The sequence below is a fragment of the Mytilus californianus genome, unplaced genomic scaffold (genome assembly GCF_021869535.1).
Source record: "Mytilus californianus isolate M0D057914Y unplaced genomic scaffold, xbMytCali1.0.p SCAF_1, whole genome shotgun sequence".
Taxonomy (NCBI): Eukaryota; Metazoa; Mollusca; class Bivalvia; order Mytilida; family Mytilidae; genus Mytilus; species Mytilus californianus.
In genome coordinates, this window is record NW_026262581.1 from 128,893,912 (window position 1) to 128,906,096 (window position 12,185).

Consider the following 12,185-nt stretch of genomic DNA (forward strand, 5'->3'; position numbering starts at 1 on the left):
CTATACATAACGCCTTTCACATCTTTATTCCCTGCTCAGTTTCGTTTTACTGAAGTTGCTATAATAAACAGTGCAGCTCGTAAAATGTTTTTTCATAATGATAATTTTCATAATAATAATTTTCACGTCCGCTCTCATCGACATGCTCATAAGGTAACCAATCAAAAGCGATATTTGTTAAGTTTTTTTTGAAGATGGCATGAATATCGAATGAAACCAATAGCTTCGTAACGTGAAGCAAACAATATGTGGCATGATTGCCAATGAGACAACTCTCACCCAGATACCAATGGCGTAGAAGTTGAGCCCTGTAGCTATAAATACCACACACAAAAAAACAATTGTGTTTGCGATCGTGTACATCAGATTTTTGTCTGCGTTTCAGATTTCTATTTCAATACCATGTATTTTGCAATCGTGTATCTAGACGATCTTGAACTATTATAATTTTGCATCTGCCGTATCGATAGTCGGTATTTTACTGGGATAAAATTAACTGCGATATGAGATCATATGACCTATATAGGTTCAATTCAAAATGTAGTATAAGTATGAACAAGAGTGCACACGCTAAAATGTCTCGCCTGCTTAACTAATCATGATTGAATTTATGTTGAAAGTGTGTTATATGAAGGTTTTAACTATAAGTTTCAAATTAACTTAGCATTATTAATGATCATTGTAAATGAGGTCAAGGTTAGATGAACCCTGCCAGACAGTCATCATCCAATATACACCAAATATAGTTTAACTATTGCTTATGGTATCCGAGAAACACACATAACCACTTATGAAAATTTTACATTGACCGATAAACCATGAAAATGAGGTCATGGGCAGATGAATCCTGCCAGACGGACATGTATACGTTACAATCATTCCATACACCAAATATAGATGACATGTTGCTTGTAATGTCTGAAATGCGGACTTGACCACGTAAACTTAACATTGATCACTGACCCATGACATGAGGTTGAGGTTAGCTGAACCCTATCTGACAAACATGTAGACCTTTTAAGGAACCCATAACTTTTACCTACAGCAATATAAAGCTTTAAACAAATAGTGTACGCCGTCGCCACCACCGCTACTGGATTGTAATCTTTATTTGTCGCATTCTGTCTGCGACTTTTTTCGCAGGCGAGACAAAAACGTTTTAATTCAGAAATTACCAGTCCATTCATTGATTGACACTAGAAAAGGATAAGCACATGTAAAATAATTAATAAACTTTATTTAAATCCGAACATCATCTACACATAAAATGAAAATGAATGTAACATATGTAGGTGATGCATGTGCCTAAATATCTTGCTGATTTAGCGACATCCACATTTTGTGGCCCTCACCATTGGTAGTGTTTTAACAACTATAACTCTATCTTTTGATAAATACAAGACAGTTATCCTATCATATTCAATAGGTGTACAACAGGCCCTTGGAATGGAAGTGTGATTAAATCCGGTGGCAATGTGGAAGTAGTTCTTTATAATTGCATGTTGACTTGCATTGTAATAATCATTTCCAAATGGTGTAGGGCATATTCCATAACATATATTTGCTTCAAAAGATTTTGGTGCCCATAACCACTTGTTCCATCCCAAATCTTTAAATTCAACAATCCACGACTTCAGCCCACATATGTTAGGATCAAATGTGGAATTGAGGGTTCTAGAGTATTCTTCAATTGGAAGTCCTTGATTTTCTGATCTTTTCCTTCGTTTTTGTGTTTTCCTAGACATTTCAAGGTTAGAAACTTGAGACGGACTAAAGTTTTCAAATACAGCCAGTACTGGATCAATTTGTACGTTTCGTAAGTTTTGTATGAAGACTTTTAGAATAATGGTCTCACTTGTTCCACCAATGAACTCTGTGACATCTGCAATGAATCCCAGGCTTGTATAGTCCGCTTCTATTCCTGGAAGGTAAACCAAATATGAGATTATCAATAAAAGCTACCTATAGACTGGTTGATCATAAAAAGTGGAATTATACTTAATTCGTGGTCGTAAGTAGAATGAAGAGCCAATGGACTTAACTGGTTTCTGAAAGCAACTTTAAACACTTTTAGAGAATGTTGTTCTTCACTTAGATGTCTTTATTGATTTTTTTGGCAGAAATTGATGAAAAGTTAAGAAAAACATAAAAATTCCCAATATTAGTTAAATTGAAGTAGCTATATATAAATATATTTTATTGTCAGAAATTTACACACACACACACACAAACACTAATAACATATATATAGTAGAGCCTAGGTGGTCGAGTGGCCTAGCGCGTCGGGCACAGTGCAAGGCGATTTGGTGCCACGATATCTCAGTAGCATGAGTTCGAATCCCGACTAGGGAAGAACAAAAAATTTGCTAACGCAAATTTACAGATCTAACATTGTTGGGCTATATATATATATAATTCGTCTAAATAATAGCCCAACAATGTTAGATCTGCAAATTTGCGGAAGCAAATGTTTATTCTTTTTTCTTTGATATATATATATATATATAAATGCATCTCTTTATAAATTGCAAAAATTCAAGAGAAGTATTTGATAAACGAGGACTTTTGATAATATAGATGAAGCAAATTACCTCAAATAAATGCTAAATGCCACATCTCACAGTCAAAAATGAAACAAGTTATTGTAACTGAGGCCGGGAGAATAACTTATTTTAATATTGACAAACAGTTACATGTTCATCTAGTTGTATATATGTTAGTGCTGTCTTCTTTGATTTTTTTTTGTCCCAAACCTTATCATAGTGTAACATTTAATGGCAATATCATATTAAATTGAATTGTTGATTCAGTTTTCACAAGTCGTAATTCAAAGGGATATCTGCATCGATTATTTTAGTCTGTCAAATTCAAACATCTAGTTACAATTTTTTTGTTTTATATATATCATATATGCTTTGTTCGTGTGTCCGGTAAGGCACATTACATGGACATGACCGATCAAACTGAAATATATGTATATAAATAAATGTGTAAGTTTTGGAAAAATCTTGCCAAACATAAAAAAATATATATGTATGAATAAAAGGAAATGTGGGTTATGCGTCAACGAGACAGCGATCCAGCAGCACAAGTAACTGAAGGACATGTAGGGCAACATACAGTCTTCTACAATAGACAGGTGTCTATATAATATGCCAAGCTCTAAATAGCGTTTGAATCTATGACAAACGAGACGATTTTAATTTTGAAATTATCTATTTCCCCCACCTTAGTAGCAATATACCAACTTCACCTGCATATGGGATATACATTTCCCAACTCATTTGGTATTCAAGAGCTTGTAGCTGCTACTCAGACTTTGTAAAACGTCACCAGTGTCTGAGCAAAAAGTTGATGAACCAGGGTTTTGTCAAATAAACGTCTCGTCCTTTTTCCAAAAAAAGTTCATCGGAAGATACCAAGACCTTGTTGATAAGTATTCCGTATCAACTTCACAAATAATACATGATGGTCTTGATGTGTAGATTCTAGGTACTGACGTCGTTTATCATCTTAATTACGTACGTGTTATATTGTTCTTTTATTTGTCTTTGTAAATTATTAACCTTTACTGTTTGGTCCATTTGTAGTAATATCCTTTAGACGTGCCTCCGTACTTGTACATCCCGCCATTGTGTTGTTGTGCTGTTGTCATTTTTTGAATTCTTGTGTTTCAATGTTGCGTATGTGCTTTGTCTATATGGCATTTTTTTTTCTTTGTTGACATATTTGTTTGTTTTATAGTGATTGACTGTTGTACCCCTATTTTTAACATTTTTACCTGTTATGTCTGTTTGTTTTGTTCACACATTATTGACAATGTAATGGAATTTTTATGCGACTGTCATACAAGTGAGAGGTTTAGCTACCTTTAAAACCAGGTTTAATCCACTATTTTCTACATAAGAAAATGCCTGTACCAAGTGAGGAATATGACAGTTGTTTTCTATTCGGTTGATGTGTTTGAGCTTTTGATTTTGCCATTTGATAAGGGACGTTCCGTTTTGAAGTTTCCTTGGGGTTCGGTATTTTTGTTGTTTTACTTTTTGATAAATTAAACAGACGCTATTTAAAGATTTGCCATCAATACCAGATTCTTCAAATTTCAAAAACCTTTAAAATAGGACATAAGGCAACCACTAATGAGGTTCCTGAGAGTTTTTCAACAAAGAATTTCAATATAAAAATGAGAAGATGTGGTATGATTGACAATGAGACAACTCTCCGCCAAATACCAAATGACTTAGAAGGTTATCTACTATATGGGTCACCTTATGAAATATTCTTACTCTTGTCCGATTTGAAAGAAATATCTACCGTTAAATGCGAAAATGTCTGAAGTTTCTTCCAACAACAATTTTGAAATACTTCTAAGGGAATTACTGCTTAAAGACACATCTGAATTTTCGCGAGAAAAAATATTTGGTTATATATAGGAAAAATTATTATCAGTAGTAATGTACACTTTGGTTGATAGTTGTCTCATTGGCATTAATTTTATGCATTTTATATAACAAAATATGGGGTTTTCGTGCTTTACGGTGTTAGACATTTACACTTCAATTTTCTACAATTACTTACTTATATTTCTGTAATGTATTTGTACAGTTGTTCGCGGTAAATGGCTGCTGATAACAAGATGGGCCGCTGTAGTATTAACATGGAGTACCTCAGACAAGTTAAAAGTTAATGTCTTCTCATCACCGTTGTTTCTTTGATTGTCATCTGATAAGAAAAAAAATGTATATAATTTGCACAAGTCGTGTGAAAGTGAGTAGTTCGTTTAATAAAGATAAACACCAATAAAAGTTGACTGCAATATAAGTTGATTCTCGTGAGTGAGGCCAAGGCAAAAAATTCTGGCATATTGAATCCTATTGCATACATGCACAAAGCATGAGAGGTACTAAAACTATAACATTTTTTGTAGGTTCATTATGTTTATTATTCCCTTTTAATATAATTTATGTCTATTTCTATAAAAATCCACCTAATTACACCACACACTTAATATTGTAGAAATATACTATATTGCTCATATTCTATTCTATTGTGTGTTTTCATTGAAAACTTTTATTCTCACATGTTTAATAATAATTATAATTTGTAATCATTTGCACTGTATTTCCTGACAAGGCCCTATGATTGGTAAATTAAGATATCTAATGTCTAATGTCTAATGAAATAATCATTTTGGCGACGAAGACAACTCTACTGTCCCAGCGTTTTTTGTTTCGTAAAAGCCGAGCGTATCCGAAATGGCGCTTTGTTTTCCAAGTTTCTGCTGGAAGCCAACCAATTATATAAAGTAAGTACAATGATTTATCAGCTAGGAGCCAAACTAGTTTCTTTCTCCTCACTACAAATGACATGACTTATTTAAAAAAAAAAGTAGGTAACCTATTTATATTATTATCAACAGGTTCTCGTTCTGAATATGCCTGGGTGTAAAACACAAATTTAGTGAACTCGCCATTCTTATCGGATGAAAAAGTTGATTATGAACTGAATATTACTTCTTAGAATCGGTAGAAAAGGCTGTGATAGGTATCAATGTGTTTAACGATCCCTTTCATGCTTATAAATTTCGGTTCTGAACGTTCAATTCGCGTGCTTCTGTACATAATTCGCTTTCAACAATTTGGGTTTGAGCATTCCTGTTTTATGGTAAATTTAAAAAGCGCTTTGAACGCATACAAATTAGAAAGTGTTCTTTTCATTTTTTTTTTCTTTCTTATTAAAATAAGATATTACATAGTTCTTTTGGATTTATAGTACAAAATTGACATATCTTTCAATTTTAAAAAACAACCACATCCAATTATTAGAAACAAGAGTCACACGGTGAAATGTATCGTTTGCTTTACCGACCATGATTGATTTTATGGTAAAAGTCTTAAAGATATTAAAGGTTTACTACAAGGAATTCGAAGTGTATCAATGATCCATGACACTGCAGTCAAGGTTAGATAAATCCTGTCAGATAAACATTTTATAATCTTTCCAAACACCAAATATAGTTGACCATTTGCATAAAGTATCAAAGAAACAGATAAATCATGATAACCTAATAATAACCAATGAACCATGAAATTGAGGTCAAGATCAGATGATACATACCAGACAGACATGTACACCTTATAATCATTCCATACACCCCTCACCATATATGGTCGACCTGCTGCTAAAAGTATCTGAGAAACGGACCTTATTACGTGATGTAATCTTGATCTCTGATCTATGAAATGGGGTCGTGGTCAGATGAACTCTGTTTGACGGATATGAAGACCTTGCAAGGAACCCTTATACCAAATATAGTTATCCTTTTACTTAGAATATGTGAGAAATTTACATGTCAAAAAAGTAGTCGTAGAGGCAAAAATGACTCGATCTTTTTCACTTTTAAAAATGATAATTATTAACTTCATATAAGTGAATTTGTTTATATAAATAAACAAGCAGTCTTTATACAACAAATAAACAACACAATTTGGTATATCCTTAACATTCTTAATTACTACGATAAAGTTGAAAAATTGCACCATTTCTATCTAAAAGTTTAAAGTACTACACATCTTGTGAAATAATTTTAGTGTTCCCAAAAATACACGAAACAAGATTGTTCATGCTGAAATGTCTCACCTGCATTACCAATCATGATTGAACCTTAGTTGGAAAAATCTATAAGACAAAGGTTCACATTAACCGTATATTTTCAATGAACTACAATAGTGAGGACAAGGTCAGTTGTTTCAGGTTAGACAGAATTTTACACCATACAATGATTCTATACACCAAAATACAGTTGACCGAATGCATAGTATATGTGAAACAGACGTAATCAAGAAATCATAACTCTTAACATTGAAAATATATGGACATGTACACCTTGCAATCATCCAATACATCAAGTACAGATGACCTCTGAGATCTCAGAAACGAACATAGTCACGAAAACTAGACATCAATCATTAAACCATGAAAATAAGGCCAATCTCCGATGACATGTACACCATGCATCATTCCGTATATCAAATATATAGGTGACCTACTCTTTATAGTATTTGAGAAACTGACCTAACCAGGAAAACTTAACATTGACTAATAAAACATGGAAATGAGATTAAGGTCTAACCAACCCTGTCAGATATAAATATTCACCTTACAATCAGTGCGTACACCAAATATAGTTAACCGACTGTTTTCAGTATCTGAGAAACGGACCTGTCGAAAAGACCTAACATTGACTAGTGAACCATGAAAATGTGGTCAAGGTTAGATGAACCCTGCAAGACGGACATTAATTCAATACAGCAAATGAATTCGACATACTGCTTGATGTATCTGAGAAAAGGACTTAACCATGGAAACGTAACTTTGACAAGTGAACAATGATAATTTAGATAAACACTGCCAGACGGACCTGTATCAACTTGATCACTTGATCCAAGAATTGAGTCCAAGATGAACCCTGCCTGAATGACATATACACGTTACAATCTTTCCACATACCAAATATGCTTGACCTATTGCTTAAAGAATCTGAGAAAACGGACTTGACCCCCAAAAATAATATTGAAGACTGATCCATGAAATGAAGTCAAGGTTGGATTAACTCTGTCTGACGGACAAATATAGTTGCCTTATTACTAATAAGTGGCATGAATTAGACAAAAAATCCAGCTAACACCAAGACTCATTGCAATACAAAGAAAAGATTGGTTATATCTATAGAGCATACAAATTTGCCATACATGTATTTCTCTTACCTTCTTCTGGAATTAATATTCTAACTTTTCCTGACAGTTCTGCGTTGTTGCCACTGTCTAAATTGTCCATTCTTTCAAACACATTAAGTACATATGGTGTGAGGAATCGTTCCTTCAGGCGACTGTTATCAGAGGAATCGTTTGCTGAATCGTTCATTATTTCTAACAAGGATTGTGCGTCATTTCCAAACGCAGATACCGCAATTCTACTCAACAATAATATTTCAACAAACATGTTCACCTTATTGTTGTTACCGACTCGAATTTCAACACAAACTGCATCATCATCTTTTTGTCAATGTAAGGAGTTCCCATGCAATAAATTAATATTAATTTTTCCAGCCTCTTTAACTTTAAGAAACCTATTAGAATCTTATATTTCTACTCGTTTACAAATCATTTAACCAGGTTTTTATTTTACAATATTTTGCTGCAGAATAAATCATCAGATATCACACCAGCATTGATGAACCCATACAGTTTACAGCGTGACAATATATGGGTCGATTTATTGATTGATGTATGTGTATACTTATATCTATAGTGCTTTTAAAAGTAGATTTTGTAAGGTACACGAATCTTGTTTTAATACATTAAATGTTCTAATATTGTTTGAAAAAGAAGTTCCCAAAAACCTTAATCACTCACCTGGTAAAAATATGCCATTTGATATTTACTTCTACCTTTATTGCTTTTTTTCCATTCTCACTTATTTGTAGAGCTTAGTGGTATTTTTGTAGATGTATTGATGATATTTATTTACTGTTTACAATTTATACCTTTCGATTAAAGTTTTTGGGCAAAATTTAAGGGCAATAAACCTATACGATTTCATGGAAAATAACTCCAAAATAGGTTTTCCGTCCCCATTATCTATAGATAATATTTTATCCTGTTATTCTTGATGTAACTGCTGGTGTTGGACCAAAATGTTTTTAATTAAGTTTAACTAAGTTCCCTAGGGAGCATTTAGGCAAAATATGGTAACATTTAACGCAATAGATTCAGAAAAGATTTAAACAAGATTTTTAAAAGTGTACGATGACGGACGGCAACGACGCCGGGTATGCCCTTTTAGGTCAGGTGAGATAAAATGAAAACAGCGTAATCGGTAATTTTAAAATTAAATCAAAGCATCGTTGGTGTTGTGAGACAGCCATTCTGACTTTTAAATTGTAACATTGAGTCTGAGTTATGAGAATAGAAAAGAAAGGATAGTGTGTACTGCATCAATTTATGACACAAAATCACACCAAGCACATGAGGGAGAAAACTAGAGGTAGTAGTGCATAAAAGCCGATTCTGCCGCACTAGGGCAAATCCTGCATAGGACACCCAACCCAGACCTTGAATGCTAACGGGTCGTGTCCTAATCGACCATAGGGTAAATACAAGCATGGCTTACGTATACAATGGTAGCAAGGTTGCCCAAGAGGACGCTGGGGACGAGGATAGGGACACATTTAAGGCTCTTGAGCTCACAAAAAACAGAGCATGGTCATGAGCTTTTCTTCTGCTGTAGGTGTCTGTGCCACTTTACCAGGCAGAGCATCTTGGATGACCACCTCGAGTATTGCGGTCAGAAGAAACATCGAGATGCCAGGAGAAGGAACCTTAATACATTTTCAAAACTATAACCGTGCCATGAGAGTCCCATTCACTATCTATGCGGACTTTGAATACCGAGAAGATCAACACATGCCAGCCCGACCCATTTAAATCCTACACCAAGCAGTACCAACACCACACACCGTCGGGGTTCTGCTACTACGTCAAATACGCCCATGGTGACTATAAAGATCCAGTGCTCTACCAGGGAGCATATGTGGCGAAGGAATTCGTCAAGCGAGTGGAGCAGGAAATGACCACCATCTCCAATGTGTATAAGGACAAGAAACCCATGGTGATGACTAAAGAAGACAATGAGAGTTTCGACTCCAGCGAGGATTGTTCCATCTGCGGAAGGGTACTAAAGGGGATACGGTCCGCACCCACGACCACCTCACCGGAAAGTATCGCGGCGCCGCACACAACTAGTGCAACTTGGACTTCCAACTTCCCAGATTCATCCCCATCTTGTTCCACAATTTGAGTGGGTACGACGCCCACCTGTTCGTCAAGGAGTTGGGCTTCAGCGACGGTAAGATTAACTGCATCCCCAACATCGATGAGAAGTGTGGCAGAGATTTATAGTATCCTTTTTTTGTTTTACTTTGTATTTTTACAACAACCCTTACATGAAAAGCTACGACAACTCCCAGTCCACCAAGTACCTGACCTATCTCGACGCTAACAATCTCTATGGGTGGACGATGGAACAGCCCTCATCCACAGAAGACTTTAACTGGATGGAGCCAGAGGAGATCGAGAACATCTTGAACTACCCTGACGATCATAAATATTGCGCTATGGCGGAATGCGATCTTGACTACCCACGTGAACTCCACGATGACCACATTGATTACTCGCTAGCGCCCGAGAACGTGGAGATAACAAAATGCACAAGCTCATTCCAACACTGCGCAACTGCGTCGAGTACGTGCTCCACCACAGAAACCCCAAGCAGTACCTGTCAATGGGTATGAAGTTGAGCAAGGTGCATCGCATCATTGGGTTTGAGCAGTCCCCCTGGCTCAAAAAGTACATCGACCTGAACACCAACCTCCGATTCGTGGCCAAGACCGATCCTAGCTGATGAACAACTCGTTGTTCGGGAAGACCACGGAGAACATCCGGAAGTGGGTTGACGTCAAGTTTGTGACCACAGAGAAGCAGGCGCTGGAGCTCGTTGCCAAGCCCAACTTCAATCGGCGAGTGGTCTTCACCGAAAACTTGGCAGCGATCTACATGAAGAAGACCAAGCTCAAGTTCGACAAGCCGGTCTACCTAGGAAGCTGCATCTTGGATCTCTCAAAGACCCTGATGTATGACTTTCACAACAACATCGTGAAGTCGATGTACGGCAAGGGTGTGAAGAAGAATGTGATTAAGCGCGACATCACCTTCAACCACTACAAGCGATGCGTGACACCCAGCAGGAGATCCACAAGCCATTGAACATCATCCGCAGCCACCTTCACCAAATGTACACCGAGGAGGTCAACAAGATCGCCCTCTCTGCCACAGGCACTAAGCGGCAAATCCTACCTGACGGGATCAGCACCCTCGCACACGGTCACTGCCGAATCTAAATAAATGAACACCATACGCGTACACAACATAACCCTACCCAACAAGCCACTCTCGAATGTAGATTTCGGGAGAGCCGCTGCGATCCTAGGGATACCTAGCTTCAGAGGAGTGTTCGTGCGAGATGTCCTACCACCCACCCCACGCCCCATCGAATGTGGTATCTTGAATTATGACGACCGTGATGGCCCGGAACGCACTGGACGTGCTGGTACAAGAACAGAGAGGTGAAGGTGTACTTCGATCCTTATGGGCTGCCCCACCTGCAGAGATGGTGGAGTACTTACGGCCCGAGATCTGGTTCAGCACGGATGAGCTACAGAGACGCGGGACGGTGGTGTGTGGTAACTTCTACCTGTACGTGCTGAAGTTGCTGGCAGAGGGCTGGCCGTTGGATGACGTGGTGTTCTCACTGTAAATAAATGGAAAAGTTTGGATCTCACTCAAGGAAACGTGTGTCGCTACGGCGCATGTTCGAGGACGTCGATATGAACGACAATCGTATCACTAACCTGGGATAATTCCGGGACAGTTTGAACGCTGTGACGAAACGATGGGTCAGTCTTCAACTAAAAGATGGTATGAAAGACAATGATGAGCTAAAGGCGGCACTCGATGCAACATCGAAATCGCTCGAGTCGGAGAAGAAACACCTGAACCGTATCGAGAAAGATATGGCAAAGTGCTTACCTATGGCTGGTGGTGAGATGAATGGTGATATAGATATGCGGGGACACTCAATCGCTAACCTCCAAACACCATCGGCTGCTGGTGAAAATGTGACCAAAGGCTGGTACTTTAAGAGGACGAGAAAGCTTGATACTAGTGTACGTCCGATTCTTTGATCCAAGAGTTAAAGGCCGTGGGGTAACCTTTCCATTTGACATATAGCTCCTTAGCACCATTTCGAGTTCGCCGGCACAAGACCTTTTCGATACGGTAGAAGTCATGGTCGGTCTTCTGAAGTTCGGGCTCGTAGAAGGTCCTTTTGGATTTCCTCAACATTGAAGTCTTTGAGACGCTAGGTGGGCGGCTGCGTGCCAAACACTTGGTAAATGGTTAACACTTCCTCAGTCCAGCGGTGTGTGTATTCCTTCTGGAATGAGGTCGTCTAGGACAGGAAGGTATGCGCGCGTTGATTTGGCTGAAAAGTACTTAAACATCTTCTCCTTCATGGTGCGGTTCCAGCGTTCGACCACACTCGACTTCTGCTCGTTTTCAATGGAG